At 49.8% G+C, this 15,829-nt stretch overlaps 1 protein-coding gene across 1 annotated transcript in view; it reads left to right on the forward strand.

The window, feature by feature from the left end:
* The first annotated feature begins 326 nt into the window (after positions 1 to 326).
* Positions 327 to 15,829, forward strand: part of LOC100115153 (lachesin) — a 61,562-nt gene continuing 46,059 nt past the window's right edge. Inside the window, exon 1 of the mRNA XM_016987995.3 lies at positions 327 to 667. The gene's annotated coding sequence lies outside the window, so the exon portion shown is untranslated. The remainder of the gene's footprint in view (positions 668 to 15,829) is intronic.

Below are 15,829 nucleotides of genomic sequence, written 5' to 3' on the forward strand. Positions count from 1 at the left end.
CCGCGAGGAGCGCAGGATCACGAGGTACAGCGGGCTATATAGGTATACACACATGCATAGGGAGCCAAAGGACTCTCCGAGGTCTGGTATAGCGCGGCAACATCCGGCCGCGATGGTGGGAGTCCTCTCAGGGAGAGGGGATAGAGTAGCGCGCGCGCGGTCGCGTGGCGGGGGGGGGGGTGAGCGCGCCGAAACGCCAGTAGCGCGGCGGGACAAAGACGGGGTAAGAGAGAGAGAGAGAGAGAGAGAGAGAGAGAGAGAGAGAGAGAGAGAGAGAGAGAGAGAGAGAGAGAGGAGCGACGATTGTGTGCCAGAGAGTTGGTCCGCGCGCTACAGTCGCACCGCGACACCCCCGCAGAGCGAAACCGCGCGCACAGAGAGACCGAAAAAGAGAGAGAGAGAGAGCTGCACTACAGCCTTTTCTTCGCGCTTCGCTTCGGTTTCGCACCTACGCGCGGGCTTTTCAGTTTCGCTCAGCTCGCGCGCGAATTCTTGCTCTAGCTGCCGCTGCTGCTGTACTGTTCGTTGGTGCTTTTGTTGTTGTTGTTGTTGTTGCTGTTGCCTCGATCATTGTGCGGTCTGAAAGAGGGGACCGCTTGCGAGGCTGGAAAATCGAGAGGCGAGGTCGAGTGAGCGAGGAAGGGGTGTTTCTGGACCGGCAGCTCTGGTGAGTATAGGCACTCGTTGTTTTTATTTTACCAGCCAGGGACCGGGGCCGCCGCGCGTGCCCTGCGCCTCCGAGCACGTGCTTGTCAGATCCGGCGAGCTCGGCTAAAGAAGCGTGAAATTGCCGGAGCCGTCCGACTGATTGCTGCGAAATGTTCTCCTTTTCCGTGTATTCTGATCGAAAAAGCTAATCTGATCGCGCACAGCTAATCAAAGCTCGAGTATAGAAAAGCCACTCGCCCGCACAAGCTCAAATAGAGCTACTCCAAGTAGGCGCGGGTAAGTCGCTTACAGCGTAACTTTTGCCGCCCGTCTATGAGTATACATTCTCTCGCTCAGCCTCTCGGGAAGAACCTGTTGATGAAGGGGTCGACAGCTCCTCGTCGCGGCGCGATTTTGAGTCCCGCGGCCTACAAGACGCCCTACGTAAAAGCCTCTCCACGCGCGCGCGCTCCATCCAAAAGTCGAGCTCTCGTGTAGATACGCGAGGGAGTAAGTAGCAGGCGGAGGGGGGTGAGTAATTCATAAAATGTTCGCGCCCCAACCAAGCGCGCGCTGCGATAAGAGCCGGAAAAATTGAAGTGCCGGCGCTCGCGCGAGTCTGTTCTCGTGTGTTCCTCGTTATGCGCGCGCGTTTCCCTCCCGGGCGAGGAACGATTTTTCCTCTCTTCGCACTGCAGTCTCATTTGCGCGGGGCTGCTTTCCGAGCGATGCTCACTTCGTCGACTGCCCGCCTTATTTATCGCCGGGCATCCTTCTCGGACGCACACTAATATGCGGACACTCTTGGTGAATTTCGTCCATGCGATCGGGTGAGAAAGACGGCGAGCCATTCGTTGTTTCCGCCGCGGCGAGGCTGAAGCGCGGTATTGATTTCGCTGGTTAAAATATAAACAGTGCGGAGCAAAGTCAAAACTAAAAGCCGATACTGTCTGCCGGGCGATTGTTCGAATTTTCTGTATAAATCTGATAAAAACAAAGTTGCCCACACAATTGGCGCTACATTCGAAGCGCGGCTGCAGCGGCGGCGGCTTTTTAAAAGTATTTTTAATTAACGCGAAATAATGGGAGACGGCTGAAACCGGCTAAAAGTTGGGCCGCACTTTCGTGCCCCGCGAGGGATTATCCGTTACAAGGATTAACTTTTTACCTTCATCAGGGTAAACAGGCTGCAGCCTCTGGCCATATGCGCGACGATAAATACTGAAATGCGCAAGATCTTGCGAGTCGCGCAAAAAACAAGCGGCGCGCTTACGTCCGAACCGGTTAAACGTTATTTATTATCTAAAACTTAATCCCCGAGCGCGTTCTCGCTGGGTGTACGCGCTGCATAAAAGGGATTATACGAAATGCAGTTTTCGCGCTTGAAGCGCAAACTAAATTACGGCGCATAATATTTACCCTCTGTTTTATTCATCGCAAAGTAACTCGCGCGCAAAAATTATACTCGATACTTCGAAACCGGCCGATTTGAATCCGATAAAAGATATATAGCTTCGCATACACGACGTTGTACGCGAACAGTTTTTCAGCGGCGGCATTCATACAGCGACGTTTTTCCGCTGATGCATATCTCTCCGCGGGTTAAAAACCAACGCCCGGGCCGGGAGAAAAAGCTCGAAGGAATTTTTTTCCTAGCACTTGACCGGCCCGTCGCCGTGCATCGTGCGCGCGTACGTATGGCGCTGGTGTTAATCAAGATAACCTCCACGCTTTTTCCTCGAACAGTATTTTCAGCCGCAGCGTCTCCCGTATCTTCGCTTGATTCATAATGCATCTCGCCGCGTGCACTCCAGAGCAGCAGCACAGCTGGTCGCGCTCCGTGTACGTGTAACGACCGGGCTTTTTTTATAACTCTAATTAATAGCCTCGCAGATGCTATCGCGAAATTTTCCCCCTTTCGTTTAACGCTGCCCGCAGCTCCTCTCTCGGGAGAACGAAAATCGTCCAGAAGCGGCAATAACGAACATTCCGCAAACTTCTGCTTCTTCTGCCCGGGCCGCGCAAAACCAGAGGGTCGCGGCTGCGAAAAAGCCCTCGTACACCCGTTGACGCGACCTCTTGAGAGATCCTCCGGCGAATTTGCGAACCGGCCCAACACGCGCGGCTCTGGACTGACGATAAACTCGCAACAGGTAAACGCGGCTGCAGCGATCCTTTTGTGAGTGCAGCGCGACTTTGAGAATCGAGAGAGAAACGTGTAGCTTTTCGATTGCAAGCCAGCGGCGTCGCGCAGCTGACGTCGGATTAATCGCGCGTAAGAGCCGCGCGCGCGGGCTGCTCTGATCGATCTCGCTGCGAGCCAGTAGAAGAAGATTCCGCTTTTTGCTCGGTCGACCCTCGATTCTCTCTCTCCGTTCTACTCCTTTTTTTTCAAACGCCCGAGGCAATTTTCACGTTATTGAAGCGCTTGTAGGCGCCGGCGGAATTCTTTTTTACAACCGGCGAACGGGGCGCAGTTCATTTTATTGGGCATAATGCTCTCTCTCTCTCTCTCTCTCTCTCTCTCTCTCTCTCTCTCTCTCTCTCTCTCTCTCTCTCTCACGGCGAGAAGTTGTCGGCTACTGCAGTAGAGGACATATAATATCCGGCGTATTTCCGAGCATATTCCGCGAGAATCATATGAGACCTTGACGATGCGAGCAGTTATTATAAATAATTATTCGATATATTCTTTCGATATCCGATATCCGGCAGAGCGCGAGCCGATATAACGACTCTGCGTTCGAGTGGACGCTGCTCTCTATCCGATCATTTTCGATGATATTATCATTGTTTACGTGATCGTTTCGCGTGCGTTCGATTTTTTCCTCTTGGCACCTCGTAATTCAAAAAGCGCGCGCTGAATCACAACGGCCGCAACGTCGTTGCACGCGGGGAATTTAATTTAGAAAAGTATTTCCGGAAATTCCTGCTGCGATATTATAATGAGAAAATATTTTCAGCCTCGTTGAACCAACAACTACATAACGCGAGTTTAAACGAGGAACGAGTTTTGATGCAGTCATAGAGTGCGTATATCGATTCAGACCCGAAACAACGTCGTCGCGCGTAACTCCAAATTAAAAGAAAACCCATACGATCCCGGTCCCGAAAATTCAGCCAGCATCGTAGCTGCACACATATAATAGCCGGAGGCAACTCCTATGTACGTATAATACCGTATATCGAAACGCGCGCGCGCAGCGTACCGAGCGAAGCGAGAAGAGCTGAAAAAGCGCAAAAGGAGAGAATCGCCCTCTAAATCTTGCCTCGCGCACGACAACAAGCGATACACCGGCTTCGCGCACTTTTTCCCCGCGCGAGCACCTATACATACACAGCACGCAGAGGCGAGCCCGTGCCGTCCAGCCAATTTCCCAGCTATATGAACAAGCGTCGGCGACGACACCGGCCGCGCGCCCGGGGACTATAGAGCGCGCAAGTTTACGAGCCTATATCGGCGCGACAGCCTCGGGGATTTCCGGAAGAGCGGATCGAGAGGCGGGATAATTGTTTCTTGTAAATGGAACGCTTAGCGGACGGACGGCTCTCGAGACTTAACTATAACTGATTTGTATCGCGCGCGATCATTCTATTTATGCGCTGTAACCATATTATGACTTTGATTTTTAAATCAGCTGTCGAGTCCGAACTCGCCCGTTACCTTCCACTCTCGCACCTGCGGGAACAGTGGGGTGTGTATCGGTAACAACGCGGGCCGGCCCGCAAATAACGAAGCACCGCGGCAATCTGCATGCACGAAGCTGCTTACTCGAAGGCTCGCCGCTGCGGGATAAAAGAAAAAAGCAACGGAAACGAGCAATCTCTCTCTTTAGAGCCGGGAGTTTAGTGCGCGCAATTAAGCGAGGCGTGTAAAGCACGATCCATTAGTATACACGCGTGAGCAAAAAAGGCGAAAAACTAGACGCCGCCGCCGACGAGCAGCCGAATTTCCATATTCATTTGCGGCGACTCGCGGATGGGATTGCATATTCAAAGCCAGCGCAGTAGTGCAGTCCAAGTGCGGGAGAGCCGCTACTATTCATAGTTCAGTAGGCTTTGCAAAATAATAAGGCTCTTTTTATTACTCACTTATGTATAACCTTCTTACATATAGTCGTTGGATGATTGCCAATGAATGCTTAAACGCCGGAGGGGACGAGCCATGTCTCCGAGTCTATAGGCGACCTGTTGATGGCGCGTGTACGATGTATCCGAAGTATATAGGGTCAGCCTCTCTCCAGCCGCGCGCACGACGTATATACGCAGAAAAAGGTGTCTGGCGCGCAGTTCGCCTTATCGCGCTCGATGCTCCACTGCATCTTAACAGCTCGATTGGATTTTCGTCTATACGCGCGCGTTCGCGACCGAGCCTTTTTGCCGATGGAAGCTCGTCGTTATTCCGCTTTTTCGACGCTACGGATGGGTATACATATACACACGCATCGCTCGAGGGGTAATGGCGGTATAAAAGCTCTTTCGCCGCCGCTTGCTCTCGGGAGCGAGTATATTTAATTTTTGGGAAGAGCTGCTTCTATTTTTAGCGGATAGCTTAGAGAGAGAGAGAGAGAGAGAGAGAGAGAGAGAGAGAGAGAGGGGGGAAAGTGCGGACGCGCGATTGGGTTATCGTTCCATCGGCAGCGCGCAGCCGATTTTAGAACGCGAATCAATCGACCTTTCGTCGACGATGGCGAGTACTTTGATAATACGAGCGGAGAGTTACTCGTGTATGGATGAATAATGCAAACGGCAATTTCACCCCCCACTGCAGAGAAAACGCCGCCGCAGCGCTGCAGGACGATTCATTATTCGGCGAGCTTTATTACAAAAAGATCGCGACGGATATGCTATATACACTGCAACGTCCTCCCGCTTTACGAGCAATACCAAAATGGCCGCGTCGATATTTCGACTTCTAACAAAAACGAACTGGGAATCGATTTTTATCGCGTCCGAGTACCGAGGCGCTCTATATTCTTGCTTCTTCTTCCGCGCGCGGTAGCGCGTTTGTAAAATTTTATTTCGCAATTTGCCACCGCGACCGACTGTAATACCCATATACCTATATTACACGAGCTGTGCATAGCTATCCATTTCTAATAGAATTTCTCCCCCGTCGCGGCGCGCGGGACAAGAGACGTCTCTCTGTTTTCTCCTCCGCTGTGTTACGTCTGCGTCGTTATAAAAGCTCCTCTCCTGCCTCTTGCGTAACAGCAGCTCGGTTTCTCTGGGCTCCCTCAGAAGAAGAAGAAGAATATCACTCGTATCCGACAGACTCTCCGTGCAATTAAATCAAAATAGACGCGTCGGCGTGTAAGCGAAGCCATCCTCTCGACGATGCGAGTCCCTCGACAGGAAATAACGATCGGGAGCGTGTGTGTCTGTGTGTATAGGTTGCAAGCTCCTCGAGGCGCTCGCTATCAGATGCTCCCGCGGCACTTGTCATTTCCTTTCCCCGCAGCGAGAGCAGCGCGCGCTCGTAAGAACGCCATAAATCGTCCGGCCGCGACAAAACCACTCAGATGCCAATCGGCGATAACGACACCGTTCTCGCGCCTGGAACCGGAGAGAGCGAGAGAGAGAGAGAGAGAGAGAGAGAGAGAGAGAGAGAGTGAGTAAGCATCGACTCTCGCATTCGAAAATCGCTCTGCATTAACGCGGCTGATCCATTATACCAGGCGTCCCTTCTTGCTGCGACTCAACTCGTCTCTCATTGTGCAACCAGTTTGGGAAATTGTTTTTTAATCGCTGCTCTCTGGGTATACTCGACCAGGAGAAGGCAAAAATAAGGATTAAACAGCATTACGGAGTAATGATCGATCGAATAACGATTAAACGCGAGCCGAACGAGCTTTAAATTCACCGCGGAGAATAAAATAACGCTCGCGCAGAGCATTCGTCGTCCAGCGGCCGCGTGGACCGAGCGATAGACGTCCGGAGTCGCGGTTATCGCCCGATAAACGCGACTGACTCGCGGAAAAAGCTCTCGTGCGCACTTTTCGCCAGCAAGTTTATCCGGAAAAGCTTTAGCCACCTCGTTTATCCGAGCCGCTTCCACGTACACACACGCGTTATAAATTGTTCCATATGCACTGCATTAGAGTATAACACGGGGAGAGCGGCGGTGCGGATGCTGCCCTGTATTTATTGCGATAGGTTTCGCGCGCGCTCGCGGCAAATTTATCGCGCCTGCAGCCTCCGCAAAAACCAGAGCGGGACAGCTGCCGGCTGTGCCGTATAGCGTGTGTCCCCACCGGCGGCGTTTTTCGCGTGCGCGATTTTTTCGCCCCCGGTGTAAATCTCGGACGCGTCGAATTTCTATATATCGACCCCCGACGCCGCGCGCGCGGCTACTTCGTCCTCGTTGTTGTTCTGTCCGTCTCTGTGCGTGCGTGTGCGTGTCTTTTCATCTTATTTATTCTCTTTTAGATCCCTCTATCTGTATGTGTTCTCGAGTAAATGTAGAGGGAGATTCGCAACGCTTGTTTGGGGTCGATCCGCGCTCGGATCAGTCGTTGAAACGAGGTTTTATAGATTGCTTTATAGCGCGTGGTATATAGCGGCGGCCACTAAATTCATATACCCGCGGATGTTTACACGGCTGTATCGAGTGTCGACTCGAGGTGTATGAACGAGACATAGTCTCACGTATTCGGACATTATACTCCTTCGTAATATAGTATAGACGCTTTCATTTCAAAAATAAATTATGTACCCTTCGCGTCCGATAATGAATAAATACATTGACATAGAGAAAGAATTTCCAATCAGCGCGCGGCCGCTAATTAGCCTCAAAGCACAGATGAAAATGCGATGATAAAAATTAAATCCCAAACTACATTTTCCCTTAATGGGCTCCAGAGAGGAAAAAAGAAGAGAGAGAGAGAGAGAGCCGTATCACAAAGCGAACGCCGCCAATTCGTCAGCGCCCCGATAACGGAGGGAGAGCTCACGTCGCGGATACGTACACGCGCGACACGCCGCAGAGCACTCGGCGCTTTTTAGCCCGAAATAAAGCGGGCGCGCGCGCACGTATCGGCCTCGGTAATTAATGAGCGACGCGATAGAGATAGACAAGCCAGCGCAAAGTCCGCGGGCTATAAGTCATTAACATCCGACTAGCCGATGCACGCACACATGCCCTATCGGTATATGCGCATATGCGGAATAAAAAATCGGACCGACGCGCGCGCGAGCTCGCATTTGTTTTTTTGTTTTCAGCCTGGCTATTCGCAGCTCTATTTTCGAAGAGAGAGAGAGAGAGAGAGAGAGAGAGAGAGAGAGAGAGAGAGAGTCGGTCAGTTGACGGTTAAACGCGCGCACGCTGCAGTTCTGTTTGGAAAAACATACGCGCCTCGGGATAATAGGCCAAAAAAGCCCCCGTTTGTTTTGGCCCCAGTGAGCGCGTGTGTGTTTGGAGTAAAAAAAAGCGACGGCGGCGGCTAAACACTTGGATTATTCAGATGCGACGCGACGAGGTCTTGAAAAAACAGAGTTCCACGCACCGCGCGTAGCCGGCAAATTATTTAGCGCGTCAGCTAAACCAGATTAAAGCGTAATATTTCCCGGGCGCGATGGTCGACAACACGCTCGATCCCGCGTTTACATGCGAGGGAAAACTCGCTCGGGTACAGAAAAACAAGCGCAGAAAAGATCATCGCAAGCGCGAAGTGCATTTTCGGTATATGAGAGCGCGAAGTGGCCGACGACGACGACTACAACTGCAGCGCACACACTGTGCTCGAGTGGCTTTTGTGCCCACAGTTCTCTCTCTCTCTCTCTCTCTCTCTCTCTCTCTCTCTCTCTCTCTCTCTCTCTCTCTCTCTCGGCCCGCTTGCTGTGTGCTCTGCTCGATGGGCCGAGACAATGCTTCGCGCTGCTGCTGCTTTTTTTCTCTCGAGTGCAGCGCTCGCGCTCGGGGCGGCCCAATCGATTTTTATACATCTGGCTATTATTGCGAGAGAGCGGAGAAGAGAGAAGGTCTGTGGGTCGGCTGGCTGCGCGCGAAATCGACACTATGCCCTATAGCTGCGCTGTTTTTGTGTCGGAGCAGCCTTCTGAAGAGGACGCAATTGTCGCCATTAGACTCTTATATGTACGTGCAGCCTAATGCAACGACGCTTGCCGCGTACGAGGGGGCTATTGTCGCGTCGTCGTCGTTGTGCGCCATGCGGGACTCCGCGATTATTCGTATAAGTCGACGTTGTGTTTACCCATTTTTTTTCTATAAATTCACAGCGGCCACGTCGTTCACGGCTCGAATTGATTCGTTTGCTTCGACCTGCACGTCCGCCTCGCAAACAAGGAATTATAAAGCTCGCGCGCGCGCACGTATAGCGTCGTCGGTGAGTTTTCGCGCGATTGAAAGAAAAAGCTCCTTCCTTCCTCGCGCTCGACTTGTCTTTCTCGCCGGCGAAATGAGAGCTCTCCGTTACGGAGATTACATCGGCGACGCCGGGGAAATGATTACAGCCGGAGCTACTTTTGAGAGAGAGAGAGAGGGAGAGAGAGAGAGAGAGAGAGAGAGAGAGAGAGAGAGACAGACAGAGAGAGAGAGAGACTGAAGGGGAGGATACCCAGTAACCAGACTGGCTGTGCGCGCGTGGAGGAAAGAAAATGCCCGGGATTTTTCTTGGCTTTGCTGCCTTTTCGAAGATGGAGAGGACGATAATTATTTAAGACCGTGATTTTATGCGAGCGACGTGTATGTATATAGCTCCTACTTTACCGAGGAATTTGTCCTCGCCATCGTGCAAAAAATTGAAATTGTTTTCCGCGCTTTTTTGAGCAGATACATGTAAGGCCGTACGAAATTGGATGGAACAGAAGCGCGGAGAAAGAGAGGGAGTGTATAGAATAGAACAGAACACGCTTGGAATTCCTGAACGTGTACACGCCGCTATAAGCACGGCTCTCGAATTCCACCGATAATTCCCTTTTTTATTAGACGAGAAACTTTCGAAAAATGTTTCAGCTCATCCTCTCTCTCTCTCTCTCTCTCTCTCTCTCTCTCTCTCTCTCTCTCTCTCTCTCTCTATCTCTCTCTCTCTCTCTCGCGAAATAACGGATCCGCGTCGATACACCGCAGTTTTTCAGTTCAAAACTGCAGTAGAATTATTGCAGAATAAAACCCTTGAACCAAACGATGTACCCACTTTATGAGTCGGAGGGATACCGCCTCCCTTTCGAAAATCCCGGCTCATAACTCGTCGAAAGTTTGCCTCATAGCCGGCGCATGTTTATAATCCGCTAATCGGCCCCCTGCGCGCGCTTACCTTTCATCGCTGCGCAATTTAAAACTTTTCATCGACACCATTATCCGGCGGCTCTCGCGCTTTTTGCGCCTCATAGATCGTCTCGAATTTCAGGGGGTGGTCTTAGCCGCCTCGACTTGGCGTAATCGCTTTATAAATCGTGTCATGCGCGGATGACGTCGTGAGCGACGATTCAATCCGACGGAGCTGCGCGCGAGAGTTCATTAGTCCTCGGCTTTTTAGCGCCGTCGCATCTGATTTTCCTCTCCGTCCCCTACAGGATTATACGTTACCATAGCAATTACTCCAGAGAGTTTACTCTGTTTATCGTTGAAAAAATGCTGAGCTTGTTCGGATTTATCTCTCCCTGCACTCGCTCTGCTTCGCGTCGGCAAACACAAATCACATATAGAGAAGCGGGGCTGCACTGACTTCTGACGAACTCGGGCGCGTGCTCTCTCGCTCTCTTTCTCGAAGAAAAAGATGAAGAAGAAGAAGAAGAAGAAGAAGAAGAAGAAGAAGAATCCCAAGGCAGGGCATGAAATCAGTTTAGTTGTAGTCGGCGGCTGCTCGTCGAAAATTGCATTGCTGCTCGTCGCGCAGAAGTCGAAAAAAGAGCGCAGCGATACGAAGAGCGAGCAAGTGCCTGCGTATAGCTCACGCTGGAATATTATAGACAGATATCAAGTTAAACGCGGATTTCTCCACTTCAATATGCGCTCTCGCGGCAGCTCACAAGTTTTGCTTGTATACCTATACCTTATTAACAACACACAGCTGCAAGAGCGCTCTGATTCAATCATCTCCGCCGAGTACAGTATGTCTCCGTTCGTTGATCGAATTTTTCGTCACGTCTCGCTGCGAATCAACGGCGTGCGCGAAAGCGAACACAGCTTGATTGTAATAGAAATCGGAGTGTAACCTTAGCTATGCTGGAAACATTGCGTAATTGCTATCCGCGGACTTTTATTTTCAGAACTCGTTGTTACCTAACAACTTTTTCACTAATTACCCGGAGAGAGAAAAAGAGTGAGAGTGAGGGAGGGATTTTTTTTTTTTTGCTGATAACTAAAATCCAAATCCGCCATTATTCTCGATACCCGTTCCACTGCGGCGCGTATTTTTCTCGCACTTCTAACCCCGCGTACAGGTGCGCGCGCGAGTTTTAACGATCCCGGCCCCGCACTCTGTGTGTGTAAATGCGTACGACTATACGCGAGCAGGTCGTCAGAGCCACGTCAATTATTTGTAGTTGGAAAAATCCCATCGTATAAAAATTAACCGAGTGATCGAACCTCATCATACGTCCTATATCGAGTGCGGGAGAAATATCCAGAGGCAGCTGCCCTTGTAAAGGCCCGGCTATATGAGGAATTGTACGGGAAAAATGTCATTTTCTGATTGAAGTAACCGACAAAAAACAAATGTTGGGGCACACTCCCGCAACTTTTTTGTTCTTATTGTACATGTTTAGAACCATGCAAAACCACGTTCCAGGATCGAAAAAGTGCCGTGTGACACTGTTTTCTAGGCCCTTTAAATTCGTCGAAAAATAGCCATTGCTCAAGGACATGCACCTAATGCATTAGGGCATACACAGAAAATGTATTACGGTAGAATGAAAGAACGGGAAAAGAGCTTCAATTTGAAAAAAATGCGTTTGAAATGCTTGATTTGGTCAAAAGTTACGCACAATGAAAAATGCGGAAAAATCATGAAAAAAGATACAAATTTCTTGACTTTGAAAAATCCTGCAATTTTCATGATTTTTCCGCATTTTCAATTGTGCGACAATTGTACAATTGTACAATAAGAAAAAAAGTTGCGGGAGTCTGCCCCAACATTTGTTTTTTTTTTCGGTTTCTCCAACCAGAAAATGGCATTTTTCCCATAGAATTCCCCATATATATATATATATATATATATATATATATATATATATATATATATATATATATATATATACAGCGAAAAGAGAAAAAATAATCGAGACAAATCGTTGTCGCGCTCCTTTTGTATAGAACGTGCGCACGCCGCGGCACGTACGTATATATACGTTGTGTGTGGGAATATAGGTGTACGCATGCAGCGCGGGCGTATACAGTCCGAACTTTCACCCTGGAATGAATCATTTTATTCCACGGCAGAGCACACCCGTCGCTCACAGAGAGAGAAAGAGAGAAAGAGGGCGATCACACAGCCGAGCGATTCGAACCCGCGTTAACGCACGTGTATAAAAATATACCCAGTGAGAGAGAGAGAGAGAGAGAGAGAGAGAGAGAGAGAGAGAGAGCCGCAAGCAGCGCTAGACTGCCGCTATGGTCACTTCGACGGCACAGTCGGAATGCGGTGGGTTAGAGGGGGCAGAGGCAAGACGCCGAAATTGCCTCGGAAGCTGTGTGGGGGCAGGGCTCGTCTAAAAAATCTGGCAAATTTCTCACGGGCGTGATAGCAGTCGAGATTTTTCGAATACGTCTAAATACGCAGCGAAGAAAGGGTTCAGTGCAGGCGCGCGTTGCTTACACGCAGAAGAATAAAGCTCTCCTCTCGCTCGGTCGAGTAATTAACGAGGGACTCTCGACTGTTATTATTACTTATCGCGCCGTCTCTCTAGAACAATAGTAATACTATAGCTGCTATCCCCGCGACGGGGAAAATTGTCGACCGAGCGCATATAGATAGCGCGGCGAAATCCTCCAAGTTGGCCGAATGAATCACCGCGTTCCGATTCACCGGACTCAGCGGGAAAAGTTGACGTTAAAAACGAAAACCCTGTGTACTTACAGCAAGTTTCGTCCACCCTCTCGGCTTCCATCTCGTCGCCGCACACACAATTCTCTCCGCGCGGCTTCAAAACTTTTATTATCTCGGCGGCCGTGCGCTCTTGCCTGGCCGGCCTCCCGATGTCGTCGTCGCGCATAGAAGACCGAAGAACCCGGAGAAAGTCCTTAATTAGCCTCCTTCTTTCTCTCTCTTTCTCTGCTCTCGCTCGCGCTATTTACATGTACCACCAGAGGGTCCGAGCGAAAAAAATTCCCGGAGATGTAGAACGAGGGACAGACGAAAGCCGGGCTCTTGTTTAAATGCCAGTCGAGCACACACACACACGCGCGCGCGTTGCGAGGGAGAATGGAAAAATCGATAATCTCCATTCAGCGTATAATTAGGTAATGCCGATAAAGGTCGAAAAAGACAAGAGAAAGATTTTGACGGCTATGACAATCGAAGCGAGAGCTTGTGGCATTTTCTCGCGGAGACAATTCCCCGCCTCGACGAAGTTTCAACGTTTTATCGGCCGATGATCTCGAATCGGATTAATTTCAATTACAGCAGCAGCACGACGACGACGATGACGATTCTTCGACGATTATTAACTCCCGGGGGCTTTAGGACAGTTGGCCGAACTGTTTCCACGAGTATAACTCGAACGTGTACGAATCGTCCTACTCTATAACTATGACGTGCACTATATAGTGCACTTGAATCTGTATAGGTATAAGTATGCGAGCGTGTATTATACGAACTGGCGGGGAGTTATACCACAGCGCGTAACGGGCGTAAAAGAGGAACGAAGTCGTTCGAGTATAATTGCAGTTCGTTTGTGGAATTAATTATCGCGCGAGAGCGCAAGATGACTGCGGAGCCAATTAAAAACTTTCTTGCAACATACACCCCCTCTAATTATCGTCCCGCCTTTTTCGTCGCTCGAAATTAGATTCTGTGCGTGAGAGATACAGATGTGTATTGGCTCGCGATGTACAGCAGTATATAACAGCATGTCGGCGTTGAAAGCTCGATCACCCATCGGCGGATCGGGATTAATTTGCAAACGGTCGCTGGCGACGCTTTATTGGTTAACTTTATCCGCTCGGCTCTACCTCGAGAGAGAGAGAGACAGAGAGAGAAAGGGAAAAAGAGAGGCAAAACGGAGAAAGAGATAAAGCAAATTATACGAGAAGGATCGACGACGGCGCAGTTCTCGCTCGAGCTTTATTCGCGTATATAAAGCTGCGCGCGCGCCTCGTGTGTACGGTATAGAGCCGCTTTTATTGCGCTTTCTCTCCCCCCCCCCTCTCTCTCTAACTCTCGCGAATTTATGCAGCGCCGCGCAATTGCGCGCGATCCGAAACTGCCGCCGGGATTTTAAGCGCGCACGCTTCGAACTATAAAGCTCTCGCGACTCACTACATGCGTCGCGGATCGGCCGGAAAATTCGAGGACGATATGATACACGCGCGAGTGGACTACCGCTACTCGCGCATCGCGTACCCGTGTTTATAATACGCGCACTGCGTCACGAGGCTTCTCCGCTCTTATCGCCGTTCTGGAGCTGCTTTACGCCGGCGCATCAGTGAGATTCAATCACGGGACTGCGCCGCGATAATCGCGCGGCCTATAACCCCTAAGAGCTATAGTATAGCGAGAGAGAAGAAAAGAGGAAGCCCCAACGCGGCTCGATACGGATAGGAGATTTTTTCTCGCGAGCCTGTGTAAAGTGCGTCAGATAAAGCGTATGGGATGAGTCTCGGCTCGTAAAACGCCGCTGATGTTTTTTTCACCGGGTTATATATATACACACACACGTGTGCTGGGAGGATAAAAGTTTGAGAACATTCCAGAAATTAGTTCGCCCGAGTTTATGCCCGGCGCACTGCCACCGCCGCTTTTTTCTATCTCCTGGCTAGCCTATATTCCTTCCGCTCATTCCATCGCACGCGCTACTCTCGATGACGTATATTATACGCGCAATATTCGCTCGCGGGTAAAGACTCCATCGAAGCCCTGGGCTCTCGCTTTTTTTCTCTCCCCCGCGACGATGATCGCGCGAAAGACGCGTGCGCCTATGCAGCCTTATATATATATATATATATATATATATATATATATATATATATATATATATATATATATATATATATATATAGGGGTCGCGTTTTACGGAGCAAATCTGGTGTTTTCAGTTTTTTATTGGCGCGCGTAAAACTATGCTGTGGAAGCGGCGTCTATACCTGTATGTGCAGCGGAGGCTTTAACGGCTCCATGCAGCTGTGTGAATAATGCGCCGTAAAACCTCGCGCCTACTACAGCTTTGAATATGAGTAGGGGTATATAGCCGGAGGGAAATCAGTCGCGTTTTACGCGCGCGCGCGATTATCAACATCCCCCTATGTTTTAGGCTGCTAAAAAAGTGTGCGCTCGAATCATAGTTCGTCAGAAGACATGGCGATCCTGGTTATCCGAATATAATGCGCACATGTCCCCCGGAACGTGAGATTAGTATCGTTTATATATGTATGCAGGCAACATCTCGACTATACAACCGTCTCCTCTTTTGCTCCCGCGGCTTATGATTCCGGAGTCCTATGGTCGTCTCTAATCACGCGCGCTCTCCTAAGCGGAATTCGTCCCGGGCACGAGGGTCGACAGGATTTTCTCATTGTGGGGGAGTTATGCGCGAGCTTCCGTTTCGACGAGAGCGATTAGTCATTTTGGGCAAGGACGATAATGCGAAAGTTCCTTATTATGCGTTACGCGAGGAAAAAAAGCCATTGATAAATAGCCCGCGTGCGCGGGCTCGATTTGTTTGCCGGCGCGCTTTTATGAGATTCGTCATAAAACCTACAGTTATGCGATTGATAAATAATCTCTCTGCACCGCCTTAGTAGATTCGAGGATGAATGAATCGTTGTGCAGAAATTTCGAAATAAAGAAAACCAGCTGTACTCATGTAACGAATATTTGAAGAAGATAATAATAACATAATTTACTTCGCGCCAACTACATGTTATTCGGTTGGGCGCTTCATAATCCTTTATACTTTTCAAGCTACTCGTCATGCTCTTTTTTTCTTCTTTGTCGCTTTTGAATGTAACTGCGCGGGCTGTCGCAATAGGACCGCGAGTATAATCGATTAGCCCTTTATATGA

Source organism: Nasonia vitripennis, chromosome 4 (genome assembly GCF_009193385.2).
Source record: "Nasonia vitripennis strain AsymCx chromosome 4, Nvit_psr_1.1, whole genome shotgun sequence".
Classification (NCBI taxonomy): domain Eukaryota; kingdom Metazoa; phylum Arthropoda; class Insecta; order Hymenoptera; family Pteromalidae; genus Nasonia; species Nasonia vitripennis.